We start from the raw sequence: 17,639 nt of genomic DNA on the forward strand, positions 1-17,639 counted from the left end.
CCGTACCAGTAGCACCGTATCTGGTGCTGGTAACAGCAATTTTATTGAATCTTTTCATAATTTTTTTAGACCCTCCTTTGCAAGGCCACCAGAGACAAGTCTGACACATAGTCAACGGCTGGAGAGGATGATACAGGAGTATCTCCAAATGAACATCGATGCCATTACTTTGCAAATGGAGCCTTGCTCATTTTGGGCTTCAAATCTTGAAAAATGGCCAGAGCTCTCCACTTACGCCTTGGAGATTTTGTCGTGTCCAGCTGCCAGCGTTGTCTCTGAACGTGTCTTCAGTGCTGCTGGGTGTGTGCTGACAGATAAGCGCACGCGTCTGTCCAGTGACAATGTGGACAGACTAACGTTCATTAAAATGAACAAGTCATGGATCCACAAGGAATTTACTACCCCTGTGTCATCCTGGGGAGAGTAAATGCTTGTGGATTTGGAATGTGCTTGATGCAAATGTACCTGTGAAGTGTACAACTGGGGCACAACTGCTGCTACTGGAGGGGTGGGTGTCTGTGTGGCCCAATTTTTGGAAAAAAGGGAGACTCTTCTTGGAGTAACCCTTGCTGTGTTTTTTAAAAGGAGCCAAGATGAACAGAGCTGGGATCAGGAAAGACTTAGCTACCTACCCCGGTGTCTTCCTGGGGACGGTTAAGGATGGCGTATTTTTGAATGTGCTTGATGCAAATCTACCTGTGAAGTATACAACTAGGGCACAAGTGCTGCCACTGATGGGGTGTCTGTGTGGCCCAATTTTTGGGAAAAAGGGAGACTCCGCTTGGAGTAACCCTTGCTTGCTGTGTTTTTTAAAAGGAGCCAAGATGAACAGAGCTGGGATCAGGAAAGACTTAGCTACCTACCCGGTGTCATCCTGGGGACGGTTAAGGATGGCGTATTTTTTAATGTGCTTGATGCAAATCTAGCTGTGAAGTGTACAACTGGGGCACAAGTGCTGCCACTGATGGGGTGTCTGTGTGGCCCAATTTTTGGAAAAAAGGGAGACTCTTCTTGGAGTAACCCTTGCTGTGTTTTTTAAAAGGAGCCAAGATGAACAGATCTGGGATCAGGAAAGACTTAGCTACCTACCCCGGTGTCATCCTGGGGACGGTTAAGGATGGCGTATTTTTGAATGTGCTTGATGCAAATCTAGCTGTGAAGTGTACAACTGGGGCACAAGTGCTGCCACTGAAGGGGTGGGTGTGTGTGGCCCAATTTTTGGAAAAAAGGGAGACTCCGCTTGGAGTCACCTTGCGGTGTTTTACATGATTTTAGAAGGGTGTGCCATGCCTATATTTGTGTCTCCTCCTCTTTTTCCTTGTCCAGCTCTTTTGTTTTCGCATGAGTATATGTCCTTGTCACTTTCCCATGTGTTTGTGTTGTGTTGTGAGTTGTTTGTCACCTTTTGGACACCTTTGAGGGTGTTTTCTAGGTGTTTTTATGTGTTTGTGACTGCCTCCCATTGTTTCCTATGCGGTTCGAGTGGTTCGCTGAACCGAACTCGAACGGGACCTCCGTTCAGCGAACCGAACTCGAGCCGAACCACGGTCGGTTCGCTCATCTCTATTAGTGACACATGGGCATATAAATACCACCATAGATCATAATTAGTGTTGAGCAAAGCATGCACGCCACTGTTCGGTACTCGATCAAGCTTCAGGGTGCTCGGGTACTCGTGCTGCTCGGCCGAGTATGGCAGGTACTTGTATGTGCCGTCCCTGAAACAAAGACAACAAAGCACAATCTTGCTTTACTGCATGATGTGTGCTGGCACCCCAGGGAGAGCCACTGGCAGTCTCTGAATGACTCTCACTGTAGTTGAGGCAATGTTTTCGGACATAGTGTATATAAAAAAAAACAATGCCCTCGTCCTTCTGGAAGTGCCCTGTTTATGGCTGGCTATACGTGGGCAGAGCCGAACTGCTCAATCATTGACTTCCATTATTCTCGTTACTCGAGCACTTTCAGAGCATCTGACCTGCTCAATTCGAGTACCAAGCACTTCTCTAATTATGAGTACATGTTGTATCCGTGGAAATCCCCCCCAAGATATAACACATATGTGCAACACGGACACGTGAATGAGACCTAACTGTTGAATTCACACACTTAGGATTCTGCTCTGTTTGCCTGCTCGAGCGGTCTTATGTGACTATAGTGCCCCTGAAGCCATCAGGGAGCTACAAGGTACTGCATCCCCACTAGGATTCAGGGCCTACCCCCCCAAGAACCCAGAAGACCAATGCCGGTAACAACAAAAACATTCCAGTTAATCTCTGTTTTTCCCCAAATTCCCCAAAGACTGGTGCCAGACTAGGGTTCGACCTAATGGACGGCCACCTAGAGGTGGAGCCGATCCAGTCTACTAGACGACCAGATGGGAGGGGCAGACAGTGGGCAGTCAGTCTGTAGTAGTCGGTGACAGAGAGAGGAAGTGAGTGGACGCACTGACAGGAGTTTAACAGTGTGCGACTGTAAGCATTTATAGTTACTATGTTTTTTCAGTTAGCACCTGTTCACATTTGTTGGATGTGCGGGTCAGTTTTTTTATATTTCTAGTGAGTCTTTTTCTGACTGAGCACTCCGCCCTAAGACCTGGCTGTGTTCATAACCATTGTAGCAGGAGCCTAGCTGCCCATACATGGAGGTTTGTAGTCCAAATAGTGGCCTTTTGCCCAGATACGGATGTTTTTAACCTAGATAGTGGCATTTAAGTTAGGTTCCCGGATTACAGAGATATACCTTGCCGTTGGTGTCCAGGCTTACGTGCATTGGCCAATACATAAACTAAATATCTCTCTTTTGCAGTAATGCAGTGCCATATTTTCCTTTGTACAGTTTTGGCTTTTTCAGTGTGCGACTGTATGCATTTATAGGAGTGTAACAGTGACCCGAGGGCCCAGGCTGTTGGTTGCCGGAGGAGTATGGTGGAGTACTCCTGGAACCACAGCACCAACGAGGTACAGAATCCTAGGCCAGGCAGACCTGATAAAATCTGCACAGTGAGGGGACCATCAAGGACCTCACTGACCTTGAATTTTGGGACTCCGTAGCAATGGGAGAACCGGGTAACAGGACTAGAGACTCCGACCCCACAGGGTTCACGCTACCATCATACGGACTACCGTTAAGAGACTACCAGGAGGGGACCCCCGGCCGCTCTAAGCCACGGGGACCCACCAACCAAAGAGAGGTGCATGGAAAAGAAGCCACCAGGTCACTAAACCGGCACTGGGACTAAGGGGACCTGCGGTCAGCACTAGAGATGAGCGATGTTCAAGACTCGAGGTTCGCCATTTTCATGTTCGAGTGATTTTGGGGGGTGTTCGAGACGTTCGACGAACTCGAGCTTTTTGCTAAAAGCTCGACAGTTCGAGTTACATTTGAGAACGGTTCGAGCACCAAAAACGTGGCTTTTCACAGTAAGGCTATGTGCACACGTTGCTGTCTGCATCCCCAGCACAATCCCTCTCTTTTTCCTACTCACCGATCACGGGCGTCTCGCTGCACGGCTGTCACAAATCTCCAGTGGCATTTCCTCTTTTGAAAATGGCGGCCGCTTCATTATTCAATTAGTCATTCCGTGCTTTCCCCGCCCACCGGCGCCCATGATTGGTTGCAGTCAGACACGCCCCCACGATGAGTGACAGCTGTCTCACTGCAACCAATCACAGCCGCCGGCGTGCGGGTCTATATCGTGCAGTAAAATAAATAAATAAATAAATAATAATAAAAAAAAAAATGCGGTTCCCCCATATTTGATACCAGCCAGGATAAAGCCGCACGGCTGGAGGCTGGTATTATCAGGATGGGAGCTCCACGTTATGCGGAGTCCACCACCCTAACAATATTACCCAGCAGCCGCCCGGAATTGCCGCATCCATTAGTTGCGACAGTCCCGGGACTCCACCCAGCTCATCCCGAATTGCCCTGTGCGGTGGCAATCGGGGTAATAATGAGTTAATCATGTCAGGTGTCTCCCCGAGATACCTTCCATGATTAAACTGTAAGTGAAAGTAAATAAACACACACAACGAAAAATCCTTTATTTGGAATAAAAGACAAAAAACACCTCATTTATTAATCCCAAAACAACAATCCAGGTCCAAAGTAATCCACACGACACTGTCAGCTCTGCTACATGAAGATGCAGGGAACGATCTGTGCCCTCTCCACGTAGCACCTGAACTGAACAGCGCTGTAATCTGAGACTTCAGTCTGTAATGCAGACGTCAAGATTACCAAATCTGCCTATGTTTTTCATTAGAGTCAGTAGCTCAATGGTTAGAGCACTTGACTCAGAAGCATTAGGTCACTCACGAGTTCTAGTCCCAGTAAAAAATGTAATTTATTTTTAAATTAGAATTATTTATTTATAATTTTAATTTAATTATGCACTGAGGGGAGGAGCCGGACATCAGCTGTGAGCCACACCTCTAAAATCGGAGCAGTTCACGGAATGAGGCTGCATTGCTCTCTCTCTCTCTCTCTCTCTCTCTTTGTCTCTCTCAGTCTCAGTCTCTCTCAGTCTCTCTCTCTCTTTTTATCTCTCTCTCTTTTTCTCTTTCTCTGTCTCTTTTTCCCTCCCTCTCTCTCTCCTCTCTCTCCTTTCTCTCTCTCCTCTTTTCTCTCTCTCTCCTCTCTCTCTTCTCTCCCTCTGTCTCTCTCTGTCTCTCTCTCTGTCTCTCTCTCTCTTTGTCTCTCTCAGTCTCTCAGTCTCTCTCTCTGTCTTTTTCTCTCTCTTTTTCTCAGTCTCTCTTTTTCCCTCTCTCTCCTCTCTCTCTCTCCTCTCTCTTTTCTCTCTCTCCTCTCTCTCTTTTCTCTCTCTTTTGTCTTCTCTCTCTCAGACCTGGCGATGATCAGCTGATACGGTCACCTGACGGAATCAGCTGACACTATAAGTCGAGCGGTGAGGCCGGCTTTATACCGCCCGGCCGGCTAAACTAACAGCTGATGCTGTCGGACAGGAGTCTGCACACAAGTGTGTAGTTTGTTGTTTTTTTTTGCACTGATGCATCATCTGATTGTATAAAAGCCGTTTATACAATCAGCTGCTGTGTTGTGTGATTCAGGCCCTTGAACCTGAGACGTCATCTGATCGCTTTGCCTTCCAGCAAACTGATCAGATGATATTGGATCCGGATTGCACAGCGCGGGACTCTTGACCCTGGATTACTGCAGAGGGGGGTTCTTTATTTCAATAAAGATGTAGTCACTAATTGTGTTGTGTTTTATTTCTAATAAAAATATTTTTCTGTGTGTTGTGTTTTTTTTTAATCTGTACTAGAAATTCATGGTGGCCATGTCTAATATTGGCGGGACACCATGAATTTCAGGCTTAGGGCCAGTTGATAATATACAGCTAGCCCTAACCCCATAATTACCCAGCAAGCCACCCGTCACCAGGGCAGCTGGAAGAGTTGGATACAGCGCCAGAAGATGGTGCTTCTATGAAAGCGCCCTTTTCTGGAGCGGCTTCGGACTGCAATTCACAGCAGGGGTGCCCGGTGCCGCTGCGGGCTGTAAGCGGTACCATCCCCGCTGACAGGCGGGTTACCATAGCAACGGTGCTCCGATCACGTGACTCCCGGTGCCGCTATTTACCAGCTGTGACAGCTAGTCCCTGCATGTGGGTTGACTCTGTAAAGAGCGCACACATGCAGGAACAGGGAGTCGACCATGTGTCAGAGCATTTCGCCAGTACACGGACATGCTGGAACTATCACCGCGTACCGGAGAGATGCACTGACAGGACCTAGCATGATGTCATAGCCATGTGACCAGTCTGTAGGCAATGAGATAATAGACATGTGACTGGTCACATGCTATTTTGACGCCATGATAGGTCTTATCATCAGTGCTGGTTACCGGGAGGACGCAGTGATTATCGGAAGGAAAAGCGGCGGGAGACAGAGTGCAGGACGCGTCGCGGGGACCTGAAAGTGTAATGGCAATGTTTATTAACTGTATGTGTACATTTATAATGTGTTTTTATGTGTTTGTGTTTGCCTCCCATTGTTTTCAATGGGGTTCGAGAGGTTCGTCGAACGGTTCGTCGAACCAAACTCGAACTGGGCCTCCGTTCGACGAACCGAACCGAACTCGAGCCTTCAGAGGCTCACTCATCTCTAGTCAGCACCAGCCTTCCTCGGGTGACTAGTTTCCATCTGACTGTGAGTAAAGGAACCAGTTACACTGCAACCCTTGTGTGGCCTACCTTCTTTCAACACCCATCTACATCACCTATCCTCTGGGGCCTCACCCTGCTTGTGGAGGGCCTAACATCCAGACTGCCATCAACACCAGCCCCAGTAGTGAAAACTGTGCAGCTGCGCTCCATCTACACAGCCGCAACCCGCAAGTGGCGTCACGTGATAAACTTTCATTTAAATTCCCATGTAAATATCCCCCTTTTAAAAAGCACCCAAGGCACGGAACCGGGCAATGGCCACCAAGTGACATTTCCCTAATTATACAACGCCCAGGACCGAGTACCCCATAACCCTGGGCGACACATGACTGCTTATGAGCGATTTGCAGACTTGTAGCCAATTAACTTGTCTAAATGGAGAAGTGGAACATTGAGAGTAACTGGAAGATTAGTCAGTTAGCACATGATCACTGTAAGTCACACGTGTTGTCACGTGATAACCACTTGAGCTGGTAAACAGCGAAATCCTAACAGTGTCTATATTTGGTTGGTGCTAATTGATTTGCAGGACATGGTCCATCAGCCAATCTGTGGTTGCCTGACAGGAGACCAGAGAACCATTCCCACAGCCCAGCATCCATTGCCCATTTTGATTGGCTACAATGATTCCATGACAACACGCTGTCTAATTAAAGGAGCTGCAGACACCATCAGGTAATAGGTAGTTCTCAGTGCCTTTCCAGTAATTGTTACACTACAACACCTACCATCATGGCAGAGCCCTCCAGGAATTGTCGTTTCAGAACAGCTGGCGGCAGAGCATCAACTCCAAGTGACATGTCATGCTTTGTTCACCTGTGCTTGCTAATTCCTATGTTCTGCTCCATCATAGGACAACAGATAGATTTGTCATATGACGTAACCAATGGTGCCCAATAGACCACATTTACCATGTTGAGATCAGTCAGGGATAAGTCACGGTGTCTACCATATCAGCTGATAAAAGTAGCACACCATGCCGCAATACTTTAGGCCGCCGGTACATGTTTGGTACGTTTTTGCACGTACCGGCGGCACGGAGACACGTAGACCAATGCTACCCTATGGTAGCAGGCACACACACGTAAAACCACACGACACGCGTGTCTGTGTCGTTTGTACGTGTGTGCGTTTTCCCACACGCTCGACATGTCCGTTTTTCGCCGGCATCACGCAGGCACGCACCCGCTAAAGTCAATGGGTCCGTGCCTGCACGGACAGCACACTTAGCATGTCCGTGTGCTACACGTACCGTCAGTGTGCGTTTTTTAGTTAGAGATGTCGGTCAATCTATTTTTTTTTTGGTTGTCAGTCAATTAACCTTTTTTTCTGTGGTGGTCAGTCAATATCCCTTTGTCGGTCGGTCTGTATCTCCTCCTGTCCATTACTTACCGATCCCCGATCACCAGCGCGGCGAAGAACAGCTGTGCAAAAGATATGCGGCTTTAATTATTTTGAAAATGCCGGCCGCTCATTATTTAATCTACTATTCCCTACTTCCCGCGCCCACCGGCACCTATGATTGGTTGCATTCAGACACGCCCCCACAATGAGTGACAGCTGTCTCTCTGCAACCAATCACAGCATCCGGTGAGCGTGTCTATATTGTGCAGTAAAATAAATAATTAAAAAAACAGCGTGCGGTTCCCCCAATTTTTTATACCAGCTATGGTAAAGTCACACGGCTGAAGGCTGGTATTCTCAGGATGGGGAGCCCCACGTTATGGGGAGCCCCCCACCCTAACAATATCAGCCAGCAGCCGCCCGGAAAAGCCACATCCATTAGATGCGACATTTCCGGGACTGTACCCGACTCTTCCCGAATTGCCCTGGTGCGGTGGCAATTGGGGTAATATGAAGTTAATGGCAGCAGCCCATAGCTGCCACCAAGTCTTAGGTTAATCATGGCAGCCGTCTCCCCAAGATAACTGCCATGTTTAATCTGTTATTAAAATTAAATAAACACACACATTCAAAAAATCCTTTATTTAGAAGAATTAAAACAAACAAACACCCTCATTCACCAATTTAATAAAACAAAAAAACCCATCCAGGTCCGCCGTAATCCATGGATGTCCTACAACGCTCTCACCTCTGCTACATGACGCTGACAGGAGCGGCCACACACAATGACCGCTCTCTATCACCTCCAAGCAACAACTGAAGTGAGCCGCGCGATCACCGATGACGTCAGTCAGGTTACTCGTGGCCACCACTGGATTCTTCAACTGTGACAGCGAGTCACCCAAGTGACTAAAGTGAGCTGCGCGATCAGCGAAGAATGATTGATTGCTCTCAGTGAGAGAAACAAAATTAAAATTTTGTAGTTGTGATACCTTTTAATGGCTAAATAAAAATAAAAGGTATCACAACTACAAAATTTTAATTTTGTTTCTCTCACTGAGAACAATCAATCATTTTTCAACTGGCTAACACGGTACCAAAATCTTTTTCTTTTAACCATCAGTGAAGAAGTCACAGGTGAGTTGTGGTGTCGGGTGGGTGACTCCAGCTAGCTGCGGGTAACCTGAGTGACGGCAGCGCAAATGTCGCCGCTAACTTCAGTCACTCAGGGGATTAGCGGACTACGGTGATTCCATCACGGGTTACCGCTAATCAGGACGCCACACACAGACAGAGCCGTGGTATGACCATGAAGTCGGGTGAGGTTCACCCGAGTTCATTCTCATCGCTCGTCTCTGTCTGTCGGCTGTCAGCGGGTATGTAGCAACGACATTTTACAACACACACAGATCAAAACATACGGACACCACACAGACATGACACGTACGCATACACGAACATTCCACACGCACACATGGCAAGTATACACCATCACACGGATGTCACACGTACCGGAGAAACGCCCATAAAAAACGGAACACGGACCTGAAAAACGGAACGTGAGACATGTACGTTTTTTATGCAGAACTGTGTTTTAGGCCTTATCCAGCTCTGTGATGGAGCCTTTGCCTATGGATGTAAAAAGAAGGGAATTTTGTTTACTTACCGTAAATTCCTTTTCTTCTAGCTCCTATTGGGAGACCCAGACAATTGGGTGTATAGCTTCTGCCTCCGGAGGCCACACAAAGTATTACACTTAAAAGTGTAAACCCCTCCCCTCTGCCTATACACACCCCCGTGCATCACGGGCTCCTCAGTTTTGGTGCAAAAGCAGGAAGGAGGAAACTTATAAATTGGTCTAAGGTAAATTCAATCCGAAGGATGTTCGGAGAACTAAAAACCATGAACCAAGAACAATTCAACATGAACAACATGTGTACACAAAAGAACAACAGCCCGAAGGGAACAGGGGCGGGTGCTGGGTCTCCCAATAGGAGCTAGAAGAAAAGGAATTTACGGTAAGTAAACAAAATTCCCTTCTTCTTTGTCGCTCCATTGGGAGACCCAGACAATTGGGACGTCCAAAAGCAGTCCCTGGGTGGGTAAAAGAATACCTCGTTAAAAGAGCCGTAAAACGGCCCCTTCCTACAGGTGGGCAACCGCCGCCTGAAGGACTCGCCTACCTAGGCTGGCATCTGCCGAAGCGTAGGTATGCACCTGATAGTGTTTCGTGAAAGTGTGCAGACTCGACCAGGTAGCCGCCTGACACACCTGCTGAGCCGTAGCCTGGTGCCGCAATGCCCAGGACGCACCCACGGCTCTGGTAGAATGGGCTTTCAGCCCTGAAGGAACCTGAAGCCCAGAAGAACGATAGGCTTCAAGAATTGGTTCCTTGATCCATCGGGCCAAGGTTGACTTGGAAGCCTGCGACCCTTTACGCTGGCCAGCGACAAGGACAAAGAGCGCATCCGAGCGGCGCAGGGGCGCCGTGCGGGAAATGTAGAGCCGGAGTGCTCTCACTAGATCTAACAAGTGCAAATCCTTTTCACATTGGTGAACTGGATGAGGGCAAAAAGAAGGTAAGGAGATATCCTGATTGAGATGAAAAGGGGATACCACCTTAGGGAGAAATTCCGGAACCGGACGCAGAACCACCTTGTCCTGGTGAAACACCAGGAAGGGGGCTTTGCATGACAGTGCAGCTAGCTCAGACACTCTCCGAAGTGATGTGACTGCCACTAGGAAGACCACCTTCTGCGAAAGGCGTGAAAGAGAAATATCTCTCATTGGCTCGAAAGGTGGTTTCTGAAGAGCCGTTAGCACCCTGTTCAGATCCCAGGGTTCTAGCGGACGCTTGTAAGGAGGGACTATGTGGCAAACCCCCTGCAGGAACATGCGTACCTGCGGAAGCCTGGCTAGACGCTTTTGAAAAAACACAGAGAGCGCCGAGACTTGTCCCTTAAGAGAGCCGAGAGACAAACCCTTTTCCATTCCGGATTGAAGGAAGGACAGAAAAGTGGGTAAGGCAAATGGCCAGGGAGTAAAACCCTGATCAGAGCACCAGGATAAGAAGATCCTCCACGTCCTGTGGTAGATCTTGGCGGACGTTGGTTTCCTGGCCTGTCTCATAGTGGCAATGACCTCTTGAGATAACCCTGAAGACGCTAGGATCCAGGACTCAATGGCCACACAGTCAGGTTGAGGGCCGCAGAATTCAGATGGAAAAATGGCCCTTGAGACAGCAAGTCTGGTCGGTCTGGTACTGCCCACGGTTGACCCACCGTGAGATGCCACAGATCCGGGTACCACGACCTTCTCGGCCAGTCTGGGGCGATGAGGATGGCGCGGCGGCAGTCAGACCTGATCTTGCGTAACACTCTGGGCAGCAATGCCAGAGGAGGAAATACATAAGGCAGTCGAAACTGCGACCAATCCTGAACTAATGCGTCTGCCGCCAGAGCTCTGTGATCTTGAGACGGTGCCATGAATGCCGGGACCTTGTTGTTGTGCCGGGACGCCATTAGGTCGACGTCCGGTTTCCCCCAGCGGCAACAGATCTCTTGAAACACGTCTGGGTGAAGAGACCATTCCCCTGCGTCCATGCCCTGACGACTGAGAAAGTCTGCTTCCCAGTTTTCTACGCCCGGGATGTGAACTGCGGAGATGGTGGAGGCTGTGGCTTCCACCCACAGCAGAATCCGCCGAACTTCCTGGAATGCTTGCCGACTGCGTGTGCCGCCTTGGTGGTTGATGTATGCCACCGCCGTGGCGTTGTCCGACTGAATTCGGATCTGCCTGCCCTCCAGCCACGGCTGGAACGCCTTTAGGGCTAGATACACTGCCCTTATCTCCAGAACATTGATCTGAAGGGAGGACTCTGGCTGAGTCCAGGTACCCTGAGCCCTGTGGTGGAGGAAGACCGCTCCCCACCCTGACAGACTCGCGTCCGTCGTGACCACAGCCCAGGATGGGGGCAGGAATGATTTCCCCTTCGACAAGGAATTGGGAAGAAGCCACCACTGAAGGGAGGCCTTGGTCGCCCGAGAAAGGGAGACGTTCCTGTCGAGGGACGTCGACTTCCTGTCCCATTTGCGGAGAATGTCCCATTGAAGTGGACGCAGATGAAACTGCGCAAATGGAACTGCCTCCATTGCTGCCACCATCTTCCCTAGGAAGTGCATGAGGCGCCTCAAGGGGTGCGACTGGTCTCGAAGGAGAGATTGCACCCCTGTCCGTAGTGAATGCTGTTTGTCCAGCGGAAGTTTCACTATCGCTGAGAGAGTATGAAACTCCATCCCGAGATATGTCAGCGATTGGGTAGGTGTCAATTTTGACTTTGGGAAATTGATGATCCACCCGAATCTCTGGAGAGTCTCCAGAGCAATGTTCAGGCTGTGTTGGCATGCCACCCGAGAGGGGGCCTTGACAAGAAGATCGTCTAAGTAAGGGATCACCGAGTGTCCCTGAGAGTGTAGGACTGCTACCACTGTTGCCATGACCTTGGTGAAGACCCGTGGGGCTGTCGCCAGGCCGAAAGGCAGTGCCACGAACTGAAGATGTTCGTCCCCAATGGCGAAACGCAGGAAGCGCTGATGCTCGGGTGCAATCGGCACGTGGAGATAAGCATCCCTGATGTCGATTGATGATAGGAAGTCTCCTTGGGACATCGAGGCGATGATGGAGCGGAGAGATTCCATCCGGAACCGCCTGGTTTTTACGTGTCTGTTGAGCAGTTTGAGGTCCAGAACGGGACGGAAAGATCCGTCCTTTTTTGGCACCACAAACAAGTTGGAGTAAAAACCGTGACCCCATTGCTGAAGGGGAACCGGGATTACCACTCCTTCTGTAAACCACAATTTCAATGTAAGAGGTAGCTATTGCTCCAAAAAACCACCTGATTAAACACCTCTTATGAAAATATATACTTTATTAAATATTCCTAAAAACAGAACATTAGGGATGTTCTCTCTTTCTTATTCTAAAAACACATGAGGATAAAGACAGTTGTGCATGTGCTAAACAGTGTTCAACCCACACCAAGATTCAGCTATAGATAGATGGTTTGTGAAAGGGCATAGGGTTCAGAGGTTCCTCTCAAGGTGATGCCACATCACATATATCCTGTTTATCAACCCCTGTTCATCCTCCCGGGGTCCTCGACCTCTGTTCCTAAAATACGCTCACCCTCACTCTTATAGCTGTTTTAGGCGGGGGTGACCATCACCAGCGTGATAACAAATAGTGCAGGACAGAACCACATTTAACATAGATCATGCGTTAGTTTTCAAGGTTCCTCTAATACAGACCTGGGCAAGGGGCGGCCCGCGGGCCACATCCGGCCCGCCTGCTCTCTGTGACCGGCCCGCCCGTCTTCAGCCGGTGCAGTGGAGCTGGGCTGCAGCGTGCCGAGCAGGGAGAGATCCTGTGCAGGTCCGCACAGTCAGTGCAGGAGAAGGAGCAGCACAGCAGAGCAGACGGAATAATTCATCTTCCAGGACCTGCGATGATGTCACGCCCATGTGACTGTGTGGGAGGAGACACAGGATGCCGGGCAGAAAGCAAAGATACTGAATCCTGAAGGAGATGTGAACACATGATGACTGGTAATAAGATGGGACATGAGGGGGAGGGGGGCTGCAGGGTGAGTGCATATGAGGGCTGAAGACTGACAGAAGGATGTGAAGGGGTGCAGACAGTGTTTGAGAGGGATAAGTTGGGGTACAGGCAGGGTGAGATATGTGGGCATGGTGTGTGACATATGGGGGTGTAGTGTGTGTGATATGGGGGTGCAGGCTGTATGGGGAGCAGGTTGTGTGACATATGGGGGTGTAGTATATTACAGGTGTGCTATATGGAGGTGTAGTATATTACAGGTGTGCTATATGGAGGTGTAGTATATTACAGGTGTGCTATATGGAGGTGTAGTATATTACAGGTGTGCTAAATGAAGGCGTAGTATATTACAGGTGTGCTATATAGGGGTGTAGTGATGTAGTATATTACAGGTGTGCTATATTGAGGTGTAGTATATTACAGGTGTAGTATATGGGGTGTAGTGATGTAGTATATTACAGGTGTATATAGGGGTGTAGTGATGTAGTATATTACAGGTGTATATAGGGGTGTAGTGATGTAGTATATTACAGGTGTATATAGGGGTGTAGTGATGTAGTATATTACAGGTGTATATAGGGGTGTAGTGATGTAGTATATTACAGGTGTATATAGGGGTGTAGTGATGTAGTATATTACAGGTGTATATAGGGGTGTAGTGATGTAGTATATTACAGGTGTATATAGGGGTGTAGTGATGTAGTATATTACAGGTGTATATAGGGGTGTAGTGATGTAGTATATTACAGGTGTATATAGGGGTGTAGTGATGTAGTATATTACAGGTGTATATAGGGGTGTAGTGATGTAGTATATTACAGGTGTGCTATATGGAGGTGTAGTATATTACAGGTGTAGTATATGGGGTGTAGTGATGTAGTATATTACAGGTGTAGTATATAGGGGTGTAATGATGTAGTATATCGGAGGTGTATTATATAGTGGTGTAGTATAATACAGGTGTATATGGGGGTGTAGTATATTACAGGTATATGGAGGGAGTGTAGTATAATACAGGTATAGTATATAGGGGTGTAGTGGTGTAGTTTATTACAGGTGTAGTATATGGAGGGGGTGTAGTGATGTAGTATATTGGGTAGAACTGAGGTAATTATATTAGTCCGGCCCTCTAAACCAATCCCAATTTCTCATGCGGCCCCATGGGAAAATTAATTGCCCACCCCTGCTCTAATATCAATATAGATCTGTTAGGTAGGAGTCAAGAGGCCCACTTAACTAATGGACCCTCTTTGACTCTCCCGACGCGTTTCTCCCCCCCTAACGCAATTTAGGGGATCCTCAGGGGACCAATTCTGATATACTTCATAAATTATCACACCTGAAATATAGAGAGAATAATAATGACCATGATGCATACATGACTATACTATTATTATATATATCAGAGCCCTTCGTCACTCACACAGGGCACTATTCTCGGGTTTTCAGCCAATCGATAAAACATAGTCCTTCTCTGGTATATGGCTTTGTTAGGGGAAGGTTTGGTATCCCTCTCCGTCACTCCTGACTAGTCCCTGTAGGTAGAAAGCATAGTGATAAGACTGCATTCTCTATCCATGTGCGTTCTTTTAGCGCTAGGGCATACACGTGCTACCTGCACTAAGATGTCATCCAGCCTCTTGAAAGGTAGCGGTGGTTTGGATTTGTCTACCGGACGTCTTTTTGTCCACTCCAAAATACCATCATTCAAGCCTGAAAGTCCTGTAATAAACATATATAAATGCAGTCTCTATGTCACCATTGATCGATATAGTGTTAAGGCATGCATGTGCTACCTGCACTAGGACGTCATCCAGCCTCTTAATGTATAGCGGTAGTTTTGAATATGTCTACCGGACGACTTTTTGTCCACTCAAAAAAATCCGCATTCAAAGCTGAACGTCCTGTAATAAAAATATATATATATCTCGATACAGTCTCTCTGTCAATCTTGATAGATATACACACCCCAAGGCACTGATTCTATTACCTGTCAGGGGAATCAAGCAATGCACAATGGAACGACTTTGCAGTTATGCTAATATGCCTGTGCATCCATTCATAGATCTGGATCAAGTCTGGCCACAGTAAGTCCCTGTAAAGGAAGTCATACAAGCATTTTCATATTCAGTGTTCCAGGCAAAATTGCACCCTATATCCAGTGACCAGTTAGCATATACATATCAGGCTGATGAAAATGTTACCTGTAAGGAAAACCATATGCAGAGGAGGAGGAAATAGCTCCCTGTTCTACGAGTTTATCAAACAGACTCTTTTTCAATTGGATCGCCTGTATCCCCTGTAACACAAGGTATATGTTTTGTCTTAGATCTTTTAAATATAAAGCATGAACTTCTCATTTCAGAAGAACAATATGCTGAATTTACCTAGTAAATCTTCCCCTTAATAAACCGGGGAAAAAGGCAGAACGGGCAGTCTGGATGATGACCACGACCTGACCACATCACATCTACCCTGGAGGAATCGGCTGTGAGCTCCCAGCGTTATAGAGTAGCAGATACTCGGGACTGACAGTCCTTGCTGGTGGAGCTCACTACCTGGAAGGTAAAAACCTCTCTATACTAATAGGACTCTGTGAGGCAATCTCTAATCTGCTTAATCAGTCTGTCAGAGATGTTTATTCAGCATATTGTTCTTCTGAAATGAGAAGTTCATGCTTTATATTTAAAAGATCTAAGACAAAACATATACCTTGTGTTACAGGGGATACAGGCGATCCAATTGAAAAAGAGTCTGTTTGATAAACTCGTAGAACAGGGAGCCATTTCCTCCTCCTCTGCATATGGTTTTCCTTACAGGTAACATTTTCATCAGCCTGATATGTATATGCTAACTGGTCACTGGATATAGGGTGCAATTTTGCCTGGAACACTGAATATGAAAATGCTTGTATGACTTCCTTTACAGGGACTTACTGTGGCCAGACTTGATCCAGATCTATGAATGGATGCACAGGCATATTAGCATAACTGCAAAGTCGTTCCATTGTGCATTGCTTGATTCCCCTGACAGGTAATAGAATCAGTGCCTTGGGGTGTGTATATCTATCAAGATTGACAGAGAGACTGTATCGAGATATATATATATTTTTATTACAGGACGTTCAGCTTTGAATGCGGATTTTTTTGAGTGGACAAAAAGTCGTCCGGTAGACATATTCAAAACTACCGCTATACATTAAGAGGCTGGATGACGTCCTAGTGCAGGTAGCACATGCATGCCTTACCACTATATCGATCAATGGTGACATAGAGACTGCATTTATATATGTTTATTACAGGACTTTCAGGCTTGAATGATGGTATTTTGGAGTGGACAAAAAGACGTCCGGTAGACAAATCCAAACCACCGCTACCTTTCAAGAGGCTGGATGACATCTTAGTGCAGGTAGCACGTGTATGCCCTAGCGCTAAAAGAACGCACATGGATAGAGAATGCAGTCTTATCACTATGCTTTCTACCTACAGGGACTAGTCAGGAGTGACGGAGAGGGATACCAAACCTTCCCCTAACAAAGCCATATACCAGAGAAGGACTATGTTTTATCGATTGGCTGAAAACCCGAGAATAGTGCCCTGTGTGAGTGACGAAGGGCTCTGATATATATAATAATAGTATAGTCATGTATGCATCATGGTCATTATTATTCTCTCTATATTTCAGGTGTGATAATTTATGAAGTATATCAGAATTGGTCCCCTGAGGATCCCCTAAATTGCGTTAGGGGGGGAGAAACGCGTCGGGAGAGTCAAAGAGGGTCCATTAGTTAAGTGGGCCTCTTGACTCCTACCTAACAGATCTATATTGATATTAGAGGAACCTTGAAAACTAACGCATGATCTATGTTAAATGTGGTTCTGTCCTGCACTATTTGTTATCACGCTGGTGATGGTCACCCCCGCCTAAAACAGCTATAAGAGTGAGGGTGAGCGTATTTTAGGAACAGAGGTCGAGGACCCCGGGAGGATGAACAGGGGTTGATAAACAGGATATATTTGATGTGGCATCACCTTGAGAGGAACCTCTGAACCCTATGCCCTTTCACAAACCATCTATCTATAGCTGAATCTTGGCGTGGGTTGAACACTGTTTAGCACATGCACAACTGTCTTTATCCTCATGTGTTTTTAGAATAAGAAAGAGAGAACATCCCTAATGTTCTGTTTTTAGGAATATTTAATAAAGTATATATTTTCATAAGAGGTGTTTAATCAGGTGGTTTTACCACTCCTTCTGCCTTCAGAGTGCTCACCGCCTGAAGAAGAGCATCGGCTCGCTCGGGGGGCGGAGATGTTCTGAAGAAACGAGTCGGAGGACGAGAGCTGAACTCTATCCTGTAACCGTGAGACAGAATGTCTCTCACCCATCGGTCTTGGACATGTGGCAACCAGGCGTCGCAAAAGCGGGAGAGCCTGCCACCGACCGAGGATGCGGTTTGGGGAGGCCGAAAGTCATGAGGAGGCCGCTTTTG

This window comes from Anomaloglossus baeobatrachus, chromosome 2, assembly GCF_048569485.1.
Source record: "Anomaloglossus baeobatrachus isolate aAnoBae1 chromosome 2, aAnoBae1.hap1, whole genome shotgun sequence".
In the NCBI taxonomy this organism is placed as follows: Eukaryota; Metazoa; Chordata; class Amphibia; order Anura; family Aromobatidae; genus Anomaloglossus; species Anomaloglossus baeobatrachus.